The following is a 22423-nucleotide window of genomic DNA, read 5'->3' as shown; positions in this document are numbered from 1 at the left end:
GTCCTACCGGCGTGCATGCTTGAGATATATTACTTCTCCTTCCACATAGGCCATATTTGTGTCTAGTTGTCAAACACTCGGTCACTGCAGGTTTTTTTTTTTTTTTTCATTTTTATTTCATTTTTTGGTCTTTGCGACTAGAACCACAACTGCCTAAGAGGCGGCCGAGCTTGTCGCTCACATCGTTATTGGTTTGATGTCGATGAATAGATAAATTCTCATTTATTATTTCTTTGCACACATGAAATTCTGTGCCCAGTACAATGATGATACTTTTTATCTTTTGTCGTCCCCCCCCCCCCATCTTCGAAATACAGGGAGTGCAGAATTATTAGGCAAGTTGTATTTTTGAGGATTAATTTTATTATTGAACAACAACCATGTTCTCAATGAACCCCAAAAACTCATTAATATCAAAGCTGAATACTTTTGGAAGTAGTTTTTAGTTTGTTTTTAGTTTTAGCTATTTTTAGGGGGATATCTGTGTGTGCAGGTGACTATTACTGTACATAATTATTAGGCAACTTAACAAAAAACAAATATATACCCATTTCAATTATTTATTTTTACCAGTGAAACCAATATGACATCTCAACATTCACAAATATACATTTCTGACATTCAAAAACAAAACAAAAAAAACAAATCAGTGACCAATTAGCCACCTTTCTTTTCAAGGACACTCAAAAGCCTGCCATCCATGGATTCTGTCAGTGTTTTGATCTGTTCACCATCAACATTGCGTGCAGCAGCAACCACAGCCTCCCAGACACTGTTCAGAGAGGTGTACTGTTTTCCCTCCTTGTAAATCTCACATTTTATGATGGACCACAGGTTCTCAATGGGGTTCAGATCAGGTGAACAAGGAGGACATGTCATTAGATTTTCTTCTTTTATACCCTTTCTTGCCAGCCACGTTGTGGAGTACTTGGACGCGTGTGATGGAGCATTGTCCTGCATGAAAATCATGTTTTTCTTACCTTGCAGACTTCTTCCTGTACCACTGCTTGAAGAAGGTGTCTTCCAGAAACTGGCAGTAGGACTGGGAGTTGAGCTTGACTCCATCCTTAACCCAAAAAGGCCCCACAAGCTCATTTTTGATGATACCAGCCCAAACCAGTACTCCATCTCCACCTTGCTGGCGTCTGAGTCGGACTGGAGCTCTCTGCCCTTTACCAATCCAGCCATCTGGCCCATCTGGTCCAGCCAAGTCCAAGGGTCTGCTCCACCCTTCCCGATGACGTGATGACGTGACGACGTAGTGGACGTCGCGCCCCCGGCTTTCCCTGCTGCTCAGCTACCACGCCGCTACCTCGCTGCTTTGATTATGTTGGCGTCTTCGTGTTGAATCCTCCCTGCACCCTCTCTGTGACCGTCTGACCATCCGATTAGCGCTGGTGACCCCTGGTTTCGTTATCCTCACGCTGCAGATATCGTTTGCTGGGTTCGGATGTGGGGGCTGCCTCCGGCTCTTTCCCGATCCTGCCGTTCCCGGGTTTGCTGCTCCTGCTGTTCCTCCCTCCGGTCTTGCCCTCCGTGTCGGTGTGTGCAGTCTGCTGTCTGGAGCTTCTTCTCCCTTACCCTGGTGGAATGTGCCTCCGGTTCCTGTAAATCTGCTACCCCCCCCTTGGGTGTCAGTGAGTAACCTCTGTGTTCCCCATACCTGATGGTTTGTAGGAGAAGACGATAAGTTTCTTTCTCCGTTTCGTTATGCCTCCTTTTTTGATGTTATAGTGACTAATCTTACATGTCTGCTGATCCCAGTTAATCTTGACTGGAGATTGCCAAGTTGCATATGAGTATAACAAACTGAAACTATAGAGTTTAAAGTATAAAGTGGAGAAGAAAAGGGGGGAAAAAAAAAAAAAAAAAAAAAAAGAGAAGAAAGAGTATAAAGAAGAGTGGACACAAAAAAAAAAAAAAAAAAAAAAGGGGGAGGAGACAAAAAAAAAAAAAAAGGAGAAGAAAAACAGAAAAACAGAACTAAGAAGACACTATATTAAAAAAAAAAAAAAAAAAAGGGGGAAGGGGGACAAGGTAAAAGAAAAGAAAAACAAAAGGAACAAAAAAAAAAAAAAAAAAAGAAAAGGAGAGCAAAGAAGAAAAGATATATACCCAAAGGAGAGGAGGAGGCGGAATAAGCGGAATAAGGGGAAAAACAAAAAGAAAAAAACCAAATAAAGATATTTAAAAAAAAAAAAAAAAAGACAGCAAAAGAAAATAAAAATTAAAAAATAAATATAGTAGAATAAAGAGAAATAAGATATGGGCCCAAAAGCCCCTAGGCGTTCGACTGATCTATCAAGTCAGAAAACACGGGTCCAAACTGCTGAACCAACAAAACTGGATCAGTTTCTGAAGTCTCCAAGGGTCAATACGAGGGGCGGACAAAAGGATTTTTTTGCAAAAATAAATTATGAACCAGAGGTAACTAAGCCAGAAATACAAAAAGGCGCTAGATACCAGGAAGAGGAAGACGGTATAATGGGGGAAGCAATCCCTAATGATAACTCTTCCCCGCTGGAAGAAATACTCCTAGCGGTTAAACAGAACGGGGATCTAATACAGGCGGTCACAACCTAACTTGGATTTATTCAAGTTGATGTGGGATCAATAAAAGATGATTTGTCTAAAATGCGAGACAGAGGTAACACCCTTGAAAACTCCGTCACCCTTATACAGAATGAATCCAAAAAAATAAATACGGAACTTTCTACACTTAAAGTGGAATATAATCTCTTGAAGAAAAAGGTAGTGGACCTGGAGGATAGGTCACGAAGATACAACGTGAGAATAATAGGGATTCCAGAGGGTGTGGAAGAGAAAAATCCAACCCAATTCATACAGAAACTAATTCTTGAGAACTTTGGTAAAGAGTCATTTTCTTCTCTTTTCATGATTGAAAGAGCTCATCGGGTCCCAGGAGGAAAACCAATTCCAGGGAGACAACCTCGGACAATCCTGGCTAAGATACTGACTACAGGGGACAGAGATGTCCTCCTGAGAAGGGCGAGGGAATCCTCACCGGTTGTGTATAATGGGATTAGACTGGCCTTTTTTCCTGATTTTTCGAAAGAAATACAAGAAGAGAGACGCACATTTATGACTGTTAAAAAGAAGCTAAGAGAAAGGGATATTAAATATTCTCTTATATTCCCGGCCAAATTGCGGATTGTTTTTGATGATAAAACCCTTTTTTTTGACACCGCAGAAGAAGCCGCGGATTGGCTTGATCGAAACAATCGATGATATAACTGGGTTATGATCTGGCGGGAATAATTAGTATTATAAGGGGCTTATACCCCTAAATGTAGTTTTCTTTGCTTCTTATTGGCGGTGTGGGGGTGGCTGAGTGGGGGGAGGGTCGGGGGTTGGTCTTAGGAAAGAAATCTACTACCATATGTGGTGGATTGTTTGTGGGAGGGGGGTGTGGGAGGGGGGTGAGGGGGGGGGTTGGGTTGTGGTGCGTCAGAGTGGATGTGGTTCCCCTTTTTTTGGTTTACTAATTTTTTTTCTTCTTGTTTTTTCCTCTTTCCCTCTCTCCTGGTCCTCTATTTAATCATTGTTGATGACGATGATCAGAATTTTTGCTTGGAATGTACGGGGTTTGGGGGAAAGAGGTAAGAGACAAGCGGTTTTCGACCTGACTCAGGCCCATTTACCAGCAATAGTATGCCTGTTAGAGACCCATCTCACTGAGGAGTCCACTAGAATGGTCGACAGGGGATGGGCTGTGCATAGGTACCATTCTACCCTCTCCAACTACTCGAGAGGTGTTACGGTGTTGATACACAGACTTATTGACTTCGTTTGTGAGGCATCCTCTGTCGACCAACAGGGGAGATTTATTTTTTTATATTGCAGGTTAGGGGGAGAGTTATGTATTTTGGCTTTTGTCTATATCCCTCCGCCATTTTCTTTTTTGGTTCTTAATTCTCTTTTACTATTTATGGATAAATGGCCAGAATGTCCAACACTGATTATTGGCGATTTTAACTGTGTCATCGATCCTCTACGTGATAGGGTCTCTATGAGTGCTAAGAGTGTCAGTCCGGTCCAGGGGTCTCCCCTCGCACGGTTTTGCCTGGAGGCTGGATTTGAGGACGCTTGGGAATATCTGGGACAGGGGAAAAGGGTTTTTTCATGCTTTAGTAAAGCAGGTAAATCGTTGTCCAGAATAGACCTTGTATTGATAAATAGTAAATATGTGAAATTGATAAAACGAATGAAATATGAAACAAGGTCAATATCCGACCATTCCCCGTTAGTACTAGAATTATGCTTGTCTCCGGAAAGATATACACTAAGACCTCCCTTTAGACTAAACCCTTACTGGTTATCAGTTATAAAGACACATGAAATAATTCGAAATTATATAGGCCGATTCTGGGATATTAACTACGGCTCAGCAAAAATTCAAGTGGTATGGGATACCTTTAAGGCGTACATGAGGGGATTGATGGTTAGCAATATCACGAATCTTAGAAGGGAATATGGAAAAACACAGAAAAATCTAGAAAAACATGTAGTGTCAGCGACAGAATCCTTCCATATAAATAAGACGGAGAATAATAGGGAAAATATGCAAAAAGCCACACAAATATATGCTAATTTTCTACTGGATAAAGCTCAACAGAATCTTATTTTTAAAGGGCAAAAATACTTTTCAGAGTCTGGGCGACCCGGTAGACTCCTCTCCCGAGTAATCTCCAATCAACAACCCAAAAAATATTTAGACAAGGTTCGAATGAGGGATGGTAGGATAGTTTCTGGACAGGGTCCGGTGGAGAAGGCCTTTGTTGATTATTTTCTAGATTTGTATAAGGCTGATTCTAATATTACAGATGATAAGATAGATCTCTATCTAGATAGGATCAACTTTTCAACTATCACTGAGATGCAAAAGAAGGCATTAGAACTGGAGGTCTCACTTCATGAACTTGAGGGAGCTATTAAATTATGTTCAGCTAATTCTACTCCTGGTTCAGACGGGCTTCCATATGAATTCTATAGTAAATACGGGGATTGTATTCTTCCTAGACTATTGGAGGTTTTTGCCAAATCAATGGAGGATGGGATGCTGCCAGATTCAATGATGGAGGCTACAGTGATACTCATTCCAAAAAAAGGCAAGGACCCTCTAGATTTAGAATCCTATAGACCAATTTCACTGCTTAATGCAGATGTAAAGCTTTTGGCGAGGGTCCTTGCTACAAGGCTTTCTGGGGTCGTCTCCTCCATAATCCATCCGGATCAGAGTGGTTTTATTAAAAATAAGGGCACACATCATAACTTACATCGGCTCTTTTCAAATATCCAGGCCCCTGGGGGGACCGCCCGCTCCATCCTGTCATTGGATGCCTCTAAGGCCTTTGACAGGGTGGAGTGGCGTTTCCTTTGGAAGGTTCTTGCTAGGATGGGCTTTGGAGAAAGGTTTATACGCACTCTTAGGGTATTGTATGGATCTCCAAGGGCTAAATTGAGTCTTAATGGAATTTTGAGTAGTAGTATCGAGTTAAACAGAGGCACCCGTCAGGGTTGCCCATTATCTCCCTTACTATTCGATATATATATTGAACCCCTTGCGATGGCCATCAGGCACGACGATCAGGTCAAAGGATTTGGTACGCTAGGAATACAAGATCGCATCTCATTATACGCAGATGATGTTCTGTTTTTTATAGATCATACGGAAACTACTCTCCCTAGGATTATTCAAATGGTTAAAGTATTTGGTGAGGTGTCTGGTCTTCTTATAAACTGGGCCAAGACTAGTCTGCTCCCAATAGACCCCCTGCCACAGAAAGAGGTCCCTGTTACTCAGTTGGATATTGTTGATACTTTTCAATATTTGGGTTTGACTATATCATCTAGGGTTGAAAACTTTGTAGAACTTAATTTGATCCCCATCATGGTAAAGATTAGAGCTAAAATAGGGATCTGGTTGAAACTTCCCCTATCTAGAGCTGATCGAGTTTCACTGGTAAAAATGGTGATATTACCACAATTTCTTTATGTGCTCAGGAATACATCTATTTGGATACAAGACAAATATTTTAAACTTATGGAAAGAATAATAAATGACCTAATATGGGGAAGAAAGCGAGTGCGAATTAAGTTGGAATATTTGTATAAATCAGTGGATTGCGGGGGTTTAAATCTCCCCTATTTTAAGGGGTATTTTATTGCAGCCCAGTTATTGAAGTGCTATGAAATAGAGAACAGTGCATTGTTGGGGAAGTTGGTAGCTAGCTATGCTCACAATAACATCTTTACTTTGTTGGAATCTGGTTTATTGAAGAGGTATGAGCAAGGCTATAGAGAGACTATAAAACTACTCCTTAAGGTGTGGGCTACAATTAGGACATGGTTGAAGGTTAAGGGTTCACTCACATTTACGCCTCTTTGGCACAATTTATATTTACAAAGGCTGAATGAAATTGCAGCCGACAAATTTTGGCAGAAGAACAAAATTTTATATATTTCACAGGTAGTTAAAAATAGAGAAATTAAACCTTATATAGAAATGGCACATAATATAAAAAATCTTTCATGGTTTAGGTACTTTCAACTGAGATCTGTACTATCCAGTCTGGATGATAAGCGGTTGTTGGATATAGATAATTTATCCTTTCTGAATGATTGGGTAGGGGGTACACTTTCTAGAATAAAAATTTCAAATATATATAAGTTATTAGTTAAGGCACGGTTTAGTGATATACATTCACCAGGACAAAAACTTTGGGAGGTGGACTGTCCGAATTTACAGGGAGAAGGGTGGGAGAATATTTTTGGGAATTTATCTTTATTGTCCCAGAACTTTAACCATGTTTTAATACAATTCTATATTTGTCATAGATTATATATCACTCCCCTTTGGATGAATAAATGTGGGTTAAGAGCTACGTCCAATTGTCCCAAATGTGATACTGTGGGAGCGGATTTTTTCCATATGATATGGACTTGTCCAAAACTTATAAATTATTGGAATGGCATCAATAATTATATTATGTGTAAACTAAAAATTAGAATTCCCTTTGAACCACAAGTATTTGTTCTTAATGATTTTTCAAACTAAAAAATCATAAGTACCAAAAGATCTTCCTGAGTAGAATACTGATGTTGGCTAGAGTTCTGATTAGTCGGACCTGGTTTGCCCGATCCATTCCAGATATAAATACATGGTCAAAATTAATTGATAAGGTAAAGAACTACGAGAAAATAATATACAGACGGAGGGAAATTGAATATCAGTGGAGTAGGATATGGAATGGTTGGAGGTCTGACTAGCTGAGGTCAGGTCGAATTATGTATAGGGGTCCTACTTTGACTTTGACGCACCACAAATTGGGTGGGGAGGGGGGGGGGAGGGTTTTCTAAATGCTATGAAAAGATTAGCTGAATATATTTATAATCACATCTAGTTATAAATAGTTGGGTCACTAGGAATTGAGAGATTGTAAAAACTGTTTTCTTTACTGTAAATGTTTTGTAGTTTTCCCAATAAAAAAAAAAAAAAGAAAAAAAAAAAACCTCCTTGACACGTCCATGCTCGCCATTATACAGATCTGCACTTGGCGCGTCGTCACTGACGCGTTATTACCCGCAATACTTGTCTGCAGTTTGACCTTCGTACGACAGGTATCACAAGGTGAAGAAAGCAGGTTGGGGAAACTTGAAAAAACACCCAAATACGTGTATTTTATATATATATTATTTTTTATTTTTTACACAGAGTCATTTACGCTTCCATTAGGATCAGTTTTGCAGAAAAGCGGAGGTGTTGCCGTGCCACGTAAGAAATTCCAAGTACTTGGTGCTGCTGCCGGCGACCTCCTGGCTGATTATTAGCATTAATTTTCACATTTCTGAATCCATTTGAAAAACGCTTTTTTTTTTTCAGCATTTTTTTTAATTTTATTTGCATTTCTTTTCACGTACATCAAATGTCTTCAAATATGGCACCGTAATGAAATTGGGAATGTATTGGTGGTGTCCACTCGTAGTCTGCACAAGGGGTTTGGGATTCTTAGTATTGATTTATACCCTTTGGCCCCCGATCTGTAATGAATCCCGTTCTGCCAAGACCGATATTGCTGCATCCATTGGATCCTATCGAGCAGCGAATGGTGCACTTCCCAACGCTGAGCGTCGTCCATTGTGACGCTCGGGAAGCCCCGGCTTCAGATGTGTCCTCAGACTTTAACTGTATTATACTACTACTTGCATCAAGAAACCTGAGATTTGACCAACTTTCAAATTGAAAACCATTTGTGTGTGTTTCTGTATGTATTTGCCAAATTAAATTTTGTTGTATGTGACAGGAAGTAGTCTTGTGTAGTGTTCAATGCAGAGTATCCGAATGCCGACCGGAGTGTCCTCAATGGAAGTCTATAGTCACGTGCAGCCCACCCCCTACTTGTAAATCATAGCTCCACTCAATAGAGAGGGGGTTGTTTAAAGGGCAGTCCCCCAATATAGTCTGATCGCCTTCGACAGTCAGATCCAAAGCAGGATGATCGGCTGATCAGTGATCGGCTACTTCTGTAGTGTGAAGGGGGCAGCCGCTGACTTTGTGCAGTTTGGATATCGATATAATACCCCCCTTCACCCCCGTTCCTAAACTAAGCTTTTTCTGGTATTAGACCATATTAGGGGATTGCTGTTTGAGCAGTTGCCCGTATGTCTTGTAAAAGTCTATTCCAAACTACAGCTTTATGTTGATGTTATTTTTCCAGTTTGTATTTTTTCTTTATTATGTCTTTTTGGAGTGTTTTACATCGTGATGTATTTTGGCTGTGAAATCCGCCATTTGCTAGAGGAGGTTCCCTTCTTAAAGGGGTTGGCACATCTGGGACTCATGCCAGAAAGCAGATAGATCCCATTAAAGCCAATGGGGTCTGGCGTTGAATGGCAGTATTTGGCTAGGCCTGATCCAGTGAACCCCTGCATCGGTTAAAATGAGGTGTGAACCTACCCTTATTCAGCTGTATTAGGGGTTATCCTACAGCTCTCCCATACTACTGAATGCTAAAGATGCTTAGTTACTCCGTGTCGTCCCCTTGTTTCCATTACACAACGTGACAACCCCTATAGTGGCCATTTTGGCCGTCCCAGTAGAGGACTATTACTTGCTGGTAGGGGGGGGGGCTCTCTGCCCTGGACATCTCTGTACGGCATAGGAATATAAATTCTGGAAAATAAATGAAATGTGGTTGTTCTATATATCGGTATATCTAATATCTTGTTGTATGAGGTGCGCCGTCATGTGACACACAAGCAATGAACTTCTACTGGCTTACAAATCCTCCATTGGGGTCCGCTATTATATAGCATCGGATGAAATCGGTGGCAGCTATTTTCCATTGTAAGTCTGAGAGGACATCCCGGTATGTGTGTCCTACCGGCGTTCATGCTTGAGATATATTACTTCTCCTTCCACATAGGCCATATTTGTGTCTAGTTGTCAAACACTCGGTCACTGCAGGTTTTTTTTTTTTTTTCATTTTTATTTCATTTTTTGGTCTTTGCGACTAGAACCACAACTGCCTAAGAGGCGGCCGAGCTTGTCGCTCACATCGTTATTGGTTTGATGTCGATGAATAGATAAATTCTCATTTATTATTTCTTTGCACACATGAAATTCTGTGCCCAGTACAATGATGATACTTTTTATCTTTTGTCGTCCCCCCCCCCCATCTTCGAAATACAGGGAGTGCAGAATTATTAGGCAAGTTGTATTTTTGAGGATTAATTTTATTATTGAACAACAACCATGTTCTCAATGAACCCCAAAAACTCATTAATATCAAAGCTGAATACTTTTGGAAGTAGTTTTTAGTTTGTTTTTAGTTTTAGCTATTTTAGGGGGATATCTGTGTGTGCAGGTGACTATTACTGTACATAATTATTAGGCAACGTAACAAAAAACAAATATATACCCATTTCAATTATTTATTTTTACCAGTGAAACCAATATGACATCTCAACATTCACAAATATACATTTCTGACATTCAAAAACAAAACAAAAAAACAAATCAGTGACCAATATAGCCACCTTTCTTTTCAAGGACACTCAAAAGCCTGCCATCCATGGATTCTGTCAGTGTTTTGATCTGTTCACCATCAACATTGCGTGCAGCAGCAACCACAGCCTCCCAGACACTGTTCAGAGAGGTGTACTGTTTTCCCTCCTTGTAAATCTCACATTTTATGATGGACCACAGGTTCTCAATGGGGTTCAGATCAGGTGAACAAGGAGGACATGTCATTAGACTTTCTTCTTTTATACCCTTTCTTGCCAGCCACGTTGTGGAGTACTTGGACGCGTGTGATGGAGCATTGTCCTGCATGAAAATCATGTTTTTCTTACCTTGCAGACTTCTTCCTGTACCACTGCTTGAAGAAGGTGTCTTCCAGAAACTGGCAGTAGGACTGGGAGTTGAGCTTGACTCCATCCTTAACCCAAAAAGGCCCCACAAGCTCATTTTTGATGATACCAGCCCAAACCAGTACTCCATCTCCACCTTGCTGGCGTCTGAGTCGGACTGGAGCTCTCTGCCCTTTACCAATCCAGCCATCTGGCCCATCAAGACTCACTCTCATTTCATCAGTCCATAAAACCTTAGAAAAATCAGTCTTAAGATATTTCTTGGCCCAGTCTTGACGTTTCAGCTTGTGTGTCTTGTTCAGTGGTGGTCGTTTTTCAGCCTTTCTTACCTTGGCCATGTCTCTGAGTATTGCCCACCTTGTGCTTTTGGGCACTCCAGTGATGTTGCAGCTCTGAAATATGGCCAAACTGGTGGCAAGTGGCATCTTGGCAGCTGCACGCTTGACTTTTCTCAGTTCATGGGCAGTTATTTTGCGCCTTGGTTTTTCCACACGCTTCTTGCGACCCTGTTGACTATTTTGAATGAAACGCTTGATTGTTCGATGATCACGCTTCAGAAGCTTTGCAATTTTAAGAGTGCTGCATCCCTCTGCAAGATATCTCACTATTTTTGACTTTTCTGAGCCTGTCAAGTCCTTCTTTCGACCCATTTTGCCAAAGGAAAGGAAGTTGCCTAATAATTATGCACACCTGATATAGGGTGTTGATGTCATTAGACCACACCCCTTCTCATTACAGAGATGCACATCACCTAATATGCTTAATTGGTAGTAGGCTTTCGAGCCTATACAGCTTGGAGTAAGACAACATGCATAAAGAGGATGATGTGGTCAAAATACTCATTTGCCTAATAATTCTGCACGTAGTGTACTAGGTATATTGTACATAAGCCCAATTGGCCATCTCCAATTAATGTTCACCTTTACAATAAAACTATAAATAAAATCTTATTTTATCCTTCTAGGACTGCGCTTGATTTTCTTTCGTGGTTATGCAGTAAGCCGGATTGGAATAATGCACACTGACGCTATAATATGCAATGACTGGGTCAGGTGTAAATGATAGTTAATAGTTTTGTTTGTGACGCCAATTGCAGCGTGCGCAGGGTACAGTCTCGGGCCCTTTAAGGTGTTGCAACTCACGTACCAGGTGAGGAATGCCAGAGTGGTGTAATGTCTCTATAGCAGAGGGTATAGTGTCAACGGTGTCTCCTACCTTGGTACGGCTGGACTCCTGGATCCTGGCTCACTTGCAATAAAATGAGTGTTGCTAGTAGGAGTAATTGAGGGATTTAGTAGCAGCAAATGAGATCCAGACTTGGAATATAATTCAACTTGTCTTTACTGGAGGCAGCATTAATCCGAAAGAGATACAGCAATAGTCTTGGGTCCCAGCAGGTATTGGCAATATGTGGCAGGGATTACTATATATTCTGCTCTGGCTATCTTCTGCTGTGTATGGGACTGACTAGCTGAGGAGGAATTTGGCTTCTCCTGGGTTTGGCTTCTCCTGGTACTCTCAGTTGTGCTCACAGGGTATGCTTCTTCCTGGAGTTCTGGAGGTAGCTGCTTGCCTGTCACCAGCTGAGGCTGAAGGGCTCAGACTGGGAATGAAGATCTTTGGTCTCAGCCGAGACACGATCCTGGGTTGGGATCCCTAGAACTGGGAGCTCCTACCAGCACAGCCTTCCCCCTAGCCGGGGTGGCTGGCACACTCTAACACTAACTTTCTTCCCCACCCATGAGGCAGGATGTGGGAACATTCCACACCTCCTCAAAGAGGGGGGAGCTAAACTGGAATGTACTATTCCAGTCTAGAAATGCTAAACTGAACTAAGTTCCTGGTAACACATTGCTGCCACCTGCTGGTGTACATGGAAATTACAGCAAATTACATGTAACAGGCTTAGAATATGCACATTTGTGAGAATGTGATGTTAAATTACACAGGATGACAATGCAGATACACTTAACAGGTTGTAGCGGGGTAAAGGTATAGTAACATAACTCTGGGATGTTACAGTTACGTTCAGCGGTGTGGGGTCATAATTTGGTACCTGTAGAACTCTATAGGAGGTCTCCATATCTCTTTATATAGAAATATATACCTGTTCCATTGTACGCCGTTGTTTCTAGAGGAGATTGTACCAGTAATGGTGCCTTCATACACACTGAAGTTTACAAGAGCGTGTTTTAGACTCTTGCGATTTCTTTGAGGATTATGGTATCCCATTGAAATCAATGGAGAAATGGGGCTTTAGAAGATCCACAACACTGATTTAAACTCCATAGGAATACATGAAAAACTATTTAATGATGCTTTTTTTTCCGCAAATGCATTCCGTCAGATACAGGATAGGTAATCAGTATCTGGTTGGTGGGGGGCCGACACCCGAGACCCTCACCGATCAGCTGTTTCAGAAGGCAGCGGCCTTCTCTCAGCATTTCCTAGATCAGTGATGACATGTTCATCCATCACGTGGCCTAGGAGCAGCTCAGCCCCATTGAAGTGAATGGGGCTGAGCTGCAATACCAAGCACAGCCGCTATACAATGTACAGGTGCTTTGTAAACTGCGAGAAGGCCGCAGCACTCACAGGAGCATCAGCCTTCTCAAAACAGCTGGTGGACCCCCACCGATCAGATACTGATGACCTATCCTGAGTATAGGTAAACAGTATAAAAATCTTGGAGAACTCCTTTAATGCTCCTTGGCTTAAAGGGATTTTCCAGGATTTTTATATTGATTGCCTATCCTGAGGATAGGCCATCAATATCAGATCAGATCTTACCGATCAGCAGTTGGGGGGTAGCTCTGATACCAGAACTACACAGCTCCTATCCATTGTGTAGTGGACGAAGCTGGTTACTGCAGGGCTGCTCCCGGTGTGTAAGGCTAGGGCTACGTGACGACATGTACAACTACACTGCAACATGTGTCGTGCGACACATAGGGCACAACTACACTGCAACATGTGTCGCGCAACACACAGGGCACAACTACACTGCAACATGTGTCGCGCAACAATTTTTATAATAATAGTCTATGGTGTCACACTGCGACAGTCGCATGTTGCAGTGCGACACACGTCGTTGTGTAGCCCTAGCCTAAATGCCTACTTTTTATGCTGCTTCTATGTTTGTAGAAATGGTGACCTGCAGTTATGACAGTCACATGTCCTGCAGCATTACCCCCTAATGTATCCCTAGTATGCATTCACACACAGCAGAGAGCAGCATCATTACCGCAATACCGAAGCCTGAGACAGAAAATACATTCACGTGCTCAGTGATTCTTGGTATTTGGAAGGGAGGAAACCGCCGTCATCCAAATTATGGCAAGGACATTGTATTGTAAGACAGCAGCCCAGCAGGCGTGCGATTCCTGCAGCAGCCATACTGCCAACCATTACTGCTGCACCAATATTTATCCCCGGGAACAACTAGGATTATGAAATCTTTCTATAATTAATATAATTACCTTGAGCATTGACTCGAGTGAAATAGAAGAGGTTTTCTTTTATTCATCTTACTGCATAGTAATAGTACAAAAAATTCACAATATTAAGAGAGAGCACAAGATGACGATATTAGCACAAAAACTGTTTATTATGTTATTTGTGACCAAATACATGAGGCTCAGATCAGTGGCAGAGGTTTCATAGGACCCTCGGCTGTGGATTCTGAGAAAAAGCAGGCAGCAGCATTTTGTCTGGCAGGATGCCGGAAGCCACTGGAGTCCATGGGGTCTGATAGGCGTCACTGGGGTCCGTAATTTATAATGACACTATGATGTCTCATAGATGAACCAAGTTAATTTAGCTTTTAGACTGACCGCGAACAAGTTCCAAGCAAGTAGTAAAATTGTGCCAGGCAAATGGTGGACTGGCATCAGGTGGTATAATGCCACCAGGCAGATATTGGACTTGTGCCAAGCAAGTAGTAAAATGGTGCCAGGCAAACGGTGGACTGGCATCAGATAGTATAATGCCACCAGGCAGATATTGGACTTGTGCCAAGCAAGTAGTAGAATGGTATCAAGCAAGTAGTAGAATGGTACCAAAAGGGTAGTAGAATGGTACCACGCAGATAGCAGACTGGTACTAAGCAATAAGTAGAGTGGTACCACGCAGATAGCAGACTGGTACTAAGCAAGTAGTAGAATGGTACCAAGTAGATAGGGGACTGCAACCCAAGTGCCCCGGGCTTTAGTGTTATGCCACCTTTGTAAGTTTAATGTCTCCTGTGACCCTAAGACCCGTCACTGCTTTGAGCTGTGGGACACGATGTGTGAAGTCGCAGAGTCCTTGTCCATCTAATAGAACCCGCATCTGTTGGTGCTCACAGAGGATCTCCATCTAGAATGAAAACAATAAGCTTATTACTCCGGGAGCAAATCAGACACACGGACATGATACAGGAGACCGTTACTTTCTGTAAGAGCTTTCTAAAGTTTTGTATACTTTGCGTTTAACGAGGGGATGGCAATGATCTGGTTCTATAGGGCTCATGTGCTGGTAAAGGCTAAGTCAACCCCCAGGGCTCCCCTCTATATGCACTTACTCAGCAGCTTGCCCCTTTTGCCTCCACCTAACTTCTGCATTGACTGTAGCCCGATATACACAATTTTTGGCTCCTCCTCCATGGAATCAAACATCCCAACCCATGTTCCTATAATCCCATGAAATATTCATATTTTTCCTTATATTTTGTGAAGCTGCTGTTACTGGGACCTGGAGAACAATGTCATAGACCTGGAGAGGGTTCAGATGTGGGCAGCATAACTATAGATCAGTGGTCTTTTAGTCAAGTAATATCTAGTAATGTTTGGAGCCTTACCTTAAAGTTGTTTCCAGGAGTGAAGGGGAAATATAGAATTTTTTTCTCGTCTGCACCCCAAATTCCTGCAAACTTGGCATTTCGGATTATAGATCTGTCTTGGAAGTTGACTGTCAGTAGGAGAGCCACGTCTTACTTCGCATCTTCGGGACTGCACAGCAAACTGACTGTAAAGCTGTGGACAGAACTGAAATGATCAATGCTCCCCCAAATGAAGGACTAAACACTTACTGATATGCTATCCATCTATACACAGGTAGGTGAAGCTCTGAGATCTTGGGTTAGAACATGCACCTGATTATTTGCACTCAGTTTTTTATCTATGATCCATTTTGTTTATCTGCATAGGTTTAGAAAACCAAATTAATAGAGCGGTTCTCCCACTGGGGACCCTAATTTAGTAGTCAGTGATCTAGAACAGTGTTCCCCAACTCCAGTCCTCAGGGCCCACCTAACGGTCAAGATTTGAGACTATCCCACAGAATGAATACCTGTGGTAAATTCTGATGCATTGAAACTAATTCTCACCTGCTGAATACTAAGAAAATCCTGAAAACCTGATCATTAGGTGGGCCCTGAGGACTGGAGTTGAGGAACACTGATCTAGAACATCCATGTATTACATCGACAGCCGATTAATTTTACTGGTTATTGTGTAATGTTCTATTTTCTTATGTGATGCTACAGAGTAACTGAACACTTTTTGAAGTCATCTCTTAAATATTACAGCTGCTCACTTGTGGTCATGCCAGCAGGACATCCTATGGTAAATTTTTGCGGAACCCCCAAACTACTTATAACTGCTGGTTGCCTTTCAGAGAACCCCTAAGCAGGTTCCAAGGAAACTCCAGAAATTGGTTAGGAAACTCCTCTGTAGAACATTTGCAATGAAGATTTAAGCCCTGGAGCCCCCACTATCACGTTTTATACCCTTAGTAAGTCTTACGAATGGGATAGTGATGGGCTGATGGAAGAATCCATCAAAGTTGTGTCTACCAGAGGAAGCAACCAACTTTAGAAAGGTTGCTTCAGCTGGTGGCTCCTCGTGGGTGGTGTGCACCTTTTAGTACTTCTTTCTGCACAGGCAACTCAACATTAGCAAAAATGGAACCCACCTCCTGGCCAATCCTTCCATAATTTTCTCCTAAAAGACATAATAAAAGGGGTGTGGCGTAATGGGGGTCCACTGTTTTCGATACCTCTTGGCTAAAAAACGTAGACCTCGAAGGATTGGAGACGGTTCTATTTTATTAACATATAGGCGACAACACGTATTATGTATAAAAAAGGGACAGAAATAGTAAGGTAAGGTGCACACGTGTGTATATAAATATATATATATATATATATATAACACAGATATATATGTATCCGTGTGCACCTTATCTTACTGTTTCTGTCCCTTTTTTATACATAATATTATTTTTCCTAATTTATGGAATCTCATCACCTTTTAGACTTAAAAAAGTAGTGCTTTTCAACTCCAAAACGCGTTGTCACATATATGTTAATAAAATACAACCGTCTCCAATCATTCGAGGTCATGGTTTTTGTGCCAAGAAGTATCGAAAACAGTGGACCCCATTACTCCACACCCCTTTTATTGTCTCTCATCACTCCTCTGGAGGATTGGCAAATCCACAAGTGAGGAGCGAACGATACCGGCAGCAGCGACCATTACTTAAATACACGTCTACACTAGTGTTGTGCCTATGCTTTCACCACACCAAAAGGTGAGCATAATCACTTCTTTTAACCAATTGTCCAAAAATTATTACCCTATGAGCGCCTCTCCCCCTCTTTTGCCACTGATGGTGTCCTACAAGACATAGGACGATGGTCCAGTTTTGATTTTTTGCTATCCCCATTTAACCCATTTCTTTTACAGGGCTGATATTAGGGGGGGCATCTAGAAGATGGGAACCCCGGGTGCAAGCTAAAATCATCCTGTATTATTGTAGTAGTATTTTTTAGGGACTGAATTATTATATTAGTGGGCTGTATATTGCGGTTTTGGCCCTTACATTTACAAGGGATGACCTGGGTTAGACAAACATGGCTGCTTTCTACTATAAACAGCACTCAGTTTGTCCACAGGTTGTGCTAGGTATTGTAGTTCAGCCCCATCCACTTCAGTGGACTGTAATACCAGAGAAATCTCAGGCAAAGTGGCCCTGTTGTTGGAAGAAGCAGCCATGTTTTTTAACCCTGGTTAGCCCTTTCAAACTGTCTAAAAATGGCGAGAGAGGGCCCTAATTTGTCTAGTCCCCCAAGGCCCCATTTTCTATAAAACTCCCCTGCCTTTTTGTATACACCCCCTGTAAGAACAACGTATATCGATGGCCCAAAACAGGCTAATAAAAAAATTGTACTAACTCTACAGACAGATGTTACCATATGAAATGTACTGCTTTTCTTTTACCTCTTGGGTCTGACGTCTACAACTCCCATGATGGTGATCTTCATGGCTGGTTTCATCCCTCCTTTGATATCACCAACATATTTTTCTCCCTTCAATTTGAATACATTGAGGAATTAGCTTTATCAGGAGGGAATGATTGTAATTGTATGTGTCATGTTAATTATTTTGTGCTTTGGCTTAAAGTAGTTGCCCGGGAGTTTAATATTGATGGTCTGTCCTCAAGGTAGCTCATCAATATCTGACTCCCGTTACCCCCATGATCTTGAAGAGGCTGCAGCCTCCTCGCAGCTTACTAAGTACAGTGCCATACATTGTATAGTGGCTGTGCATGGTATTGCAGCCTAGGCCCAGTCATTTGAATGGGACTGAGCCGCACCCAGGCCATGTGAACGATGATCGTGACATCACTGGCCTAGAAAGAGGCCGCGAGACTCTTCAAACAGCTGATCGGTGAGAGTGCCGAGAATCAGAACCCCACCGATCATTTTTTTTTAGCAGTCTTTATTAATAAAAAAAGACATATACAAACCATTAAAATTTTTCATTGAAAATTACAATAAAAAATTACTATTATTTTCAATTCCCCGTAATCACCCATTTCCCAAACCACCCTACCCTTGCGATGCGTCTCAAAGGCCCTCCATGATCCCACTCAGACAATAGTAGAAACATACAATTTGGGGGCAAGACGGATTAGGGCTTCCAAGCCTCCCATATCTTAATCCACTTCTCCTGACCAGTGATGGTCAGTTCGCAGTGTTCGCCAGCGAACACATGCGGGCTGCCATCTTTAGTAAGGTAGACTCACCCGTCTGGTGATGCACAGGTAACCCCTTACCTGTGCCGGGAGCCGGTCTGAAATCAAATGCAGTCACCGGGAGCAGGCAGTTCCGAGAACAGCCCGATGAAGGCCCCCGGCGGCTGTTCTCAGAACTGCCTGCTCCCGGTGACTTGATTTCAGACCGACACAGGCACAGGTAAGGGCTTACCTGTGCATCGCCGGACGGGTGAGTCTACCTTACTAAAGATGGCAGCCCGCATGTGTTCGCTGGCAAACACTGCAAACTGACCATCACTGCTCCTGACTATTTCTTTGCCTATATAGGACATTCTCGCCCACCGATCAGTTATTGATCACCCCCTTTAATAAAATTCTGTCTAAAAGCTGATGGCACAGTTTTGCACTTTTCCCATAGGCCAGTGGAATTAAATACATGTACAAGATGATACTAAATTAAAAGCGCCACCAAAAATTTTCATAAAAACAAACAAACATAAAACCAAGCATTTTCGATGCTTTTTTTGTGTATGTTCTCTGAACATGTGACAAAAAGTCCAATTTCTTCTATTATAGAGTCTCATTACAACTATAGTGTCTCATTAGTCCTGTTGGCCAGTAAAAGATATTCCGGGGTGACAACATTTTCCTTCCACCTCACAGTCCTTCAGTGCAAGGATCCTGTATACAGCAGCCTAGACCTCAGCTTCCTGGACCTCTATGACGAGGACTTTAGAGCGAAGGGTGAGATATTGGGCTTAGCTTGCTAAGTTTTTAGGTTCTTCTGAAATAAAGACTAGGGAGGACACAGTGAGGTAAGCCCTAGAGACAAAGATCACCCCCCTAATGGCGGTCACAGATAAGGACGACTAGCTTTTAAATCTCCCGCCTACCCTGCCTTTGACTCCAAGAACACAAGAAGTATATGCAGTGTCCTGTTACCGGGGTCAATGGGTGTCCAACATCCTCTGTTTGAATGGAACAGTGGTCAAGCTTGCACCATGCTGCTCCTTACCGACTCTACGGGACTGCCAGAGAGGCGAGCACTGTACTCGGCAATCCTCGTCAGTGCCATAGACCTTGAATGGAAGGAAATGTGCACGCTCCACCTTTCACACTGGAAAAACAGGAACTCCGCTCACTGTGGATAGGCAATAAGGTCACTTATGCTGCAGCTCTGGGCAGTTTCACCAACAGGATTTAATATGAGAGAATTCCAGAAATAGCGCCACTATTGTTCAAAGGCTGTACCTGGTATTGCAGCTCAGTCCCATTTATGTGAATTGGGCGGCACTGCAATACCGGACCCAACCTAATGGACAAAAGTGGAGCTATTTCTGGTGGGAAAAAGACTAACCTGATATAAATGATGACCCACTGACGATTATGGTGATTTGCGAGTCAGTACCAAGTGCCCATGTTGCTGATTTTAAAGGCAGAGCTGATTCACGCGTCATTTTCGCCGCTGTTTATCCACGTTTTTACTCTCAGGTTTTGATGCTTTCTTGTGACAATTACAGAAAAATATTTTTTCAAAAGCTCCTACAACAAAAAAAACATGATATTTGAACTTGTGACAAAAAACACTAGGGCACATTTATGATTGTGTCTGCGATATATGCTGTTTTAGGGCTTATGCACACTAACGTATTTGTTTTCCATGTTTGTTCCGTTTTTTTATTTATTTTTTTGCAGAACCATTCACTTTATTGGGTCCACAAAAAAGCCGGAAATGACTGCGTATTCAGTTTTCATATGTCTGCATGGCCGTTCCGCAAAAAAGATAGAACATGTCCTATTCTTGTCCATTTTGCGGACAAGGATACGCATGGTTACAATGGATCCGTCATCCGTGTTTTTTGTGGATCCGTGTTTTGCGTACTGCAATATACATACGGTTGTGTGCATGAGTTCTTAGACGGCCGCCCCTTTCATGGAGACGTGTGACTATTTTTAACTCACTTGCGCAACATTTTTATGCTCATACTAATTAGCCCAGTCTTAGTGAATATGAACCTGTCCTACTGATAAAGAACCACCAGAGGTCAGCCTAATAGCAATATGCCTAGTCTGAGGGATCAGACCGCGCCCGTATTGCGGCCATATCACGGATTCGGACCCATTCCTCAGGATAGGCCATCAACAACTGATCGGCAGGGGTCCGACACCAGGCTCCCCTGCTGATCAGCTGTTTCAGAGTAACTCCAGTGCTGGAAGTCCGCACCAGAACTACAGCTCCCTCCATTGTGTAGTGGACGGAGCTGGTAACTGCAGCGCTGCTCCCACTGAAGTAAATGGATGAAGCTGATGTGTCGGACCCCCTCCAATCTGATATTAACAGCTTAACCTGATTACAATCCTGGTATACTGGCTTAGTTGCCCATAGCAACCAATCAGATTCCACCTTTCATTTTCCAAAGGAGCTCTGAATAATGAAAGGTGGAATCTGATTGGTTGCTATGGGCAACTAAGCCAGTTTTTCTTTGCACCAGTTTTAGAAGAAATGTGCTGTGAATGAACTGCATTTAAAGGGGTTGTCCCATCTTGGACATCTAGGATGTGCTCCCAATGTCTGATAGGTGCGGGTTCCACCTCGTTCTATACTTAGAACGGAGCCTGCAAAGTGCTGGAGGGCGAACCGCTCATGCGCGACCACCTTCCATTCATTCCTATTGGAGTGGCACGCTCAGCCATTTTTGGCAGTTCCATTTAAATAATTGACAAGTGTGGCCACCGCTCCATTCACCTTTATGGGGCTGACAGAAATAGCTGTGCCAGCAGTTGGCTATTTTTGGATCTTCCATATGGATGAATGGACAGCGGCGCTAATGCGCGGCGCACCCTCCGGCACTTTGCAGCTCCGTTCTAAGTATAGGTGGGGGTCCCAGAGGTGGGACCCGCACCTATCAGACATTTGGAGCACATCCTAGCCATATGCCCCAAATGTCCAAAATGGGACAACCCCTTTAAATGCAGTCCATTCAAAGCACAGGTGTCTCTTTCATCCGGTTGCTGGAATATATCAGGTAAGACTCTGTTCACACCACCTTTGAACCCTGAGATGTATTTTAGGAGGATCTCCCACAGACGGCTGGGACGTATCCCAATGTATAGGCGTATGTGAACGCAGACCTATAGATGTAGTTGTTGTTGTATTCAGGCATACTTTGGCAATATCTAGATAAGATGCAATTGTAGCAAATCATCAGCTCTGAGAAGTGTTATGTCTATATGGGTTTTTAGCCTCTAGATGTAGACAAGAATCTTCTCAGTCGCTGACACCAAGCAGAGATCTTGAAAATAGAGAGTAGCAGAACTTTATATTGGGTTTTGGTCAATGATCTGATGCCGCCATTGTCCCCTACTCACGTTTGTGCAGATGTCGGTCATGACGAGGGGCTGGTGCTGGCGACGCTGATCAGCGCGGATGTCAGATGGAAAGTTTTTGCTCGCCTAGAAATAAACAGTAAGGAGGATGAGAGAGGAGCGCGGGGAGACTTATCTGTGCCATGCAGTCCTAATACTGGGGGATGATCAGCTGAGTCACAGCCACAAACTGCGGCGTGGCGTAACCATGGAAACGCTAAACTGCTGCCATGACAGGGCGCACTGCTTACAGGCCGTCACTTATGAAACATTCATTTCCAGTGCCCCATCTCTCCCAGTTACTGCCCGTTCTGCATAGCAAGGTGCCCCCGAATATTGTAATTAATATTATTTCCCTGTGATATAACACCATTAAACTGTTAGAGAGGATTACAACTCCCAGCATGCCCACCATGGGTTTACAGAAACACTACATAGAGGCAGTGGTGATGTGCCAGATGTCCTTCACCTCCATGATGGATGATATAAGCACTGTGGCTTTACCTGCTTAGCGGATCTTGATCAGGTCCAGTGGATTTAGTAGTATCGTGGAGAAGATGACACCACCGCCCAGGTTGGCCACCAGGTTCTTATTCTAGACGTTTCTGAAGAGTTCTCGATCGATTGT

At 42.6% G+C, this 22423-nt stretch overlaps 1 pseudogene; it reads right to left on the bottom strand.

Moving 5' to 3' along the window:
• Nucleotides 1–13965: 13965 nt before the first annotated feature.
• Nucleotides 13966–21923, bottom strand: LOC122922050 (annotated as a pseudogene).
• Between the last annotated feature and the right edge of the window lie 500 nt (nucleotides 21924–22423).

The sequence above is a fragment of the Bufo gargarizans genome, chromosome 11, assembly GCF_014858855.1.
Source record: "Bufo gargarizans isolate SCDJY-AF-19 chromosome 11, ASM1485885v1, whole genome shotgun sequence".
NCBI lineage: Eukaryota > Metazoa > Chordata > Amphibia > Anura > Bufonidae > Bufo > Bufo gargarizans.
The sequence above is the reverse complement of the archived record's forward strand: the minus strand, read 5'-3'. Positions and strand labels throughout refer to the sequence as shown.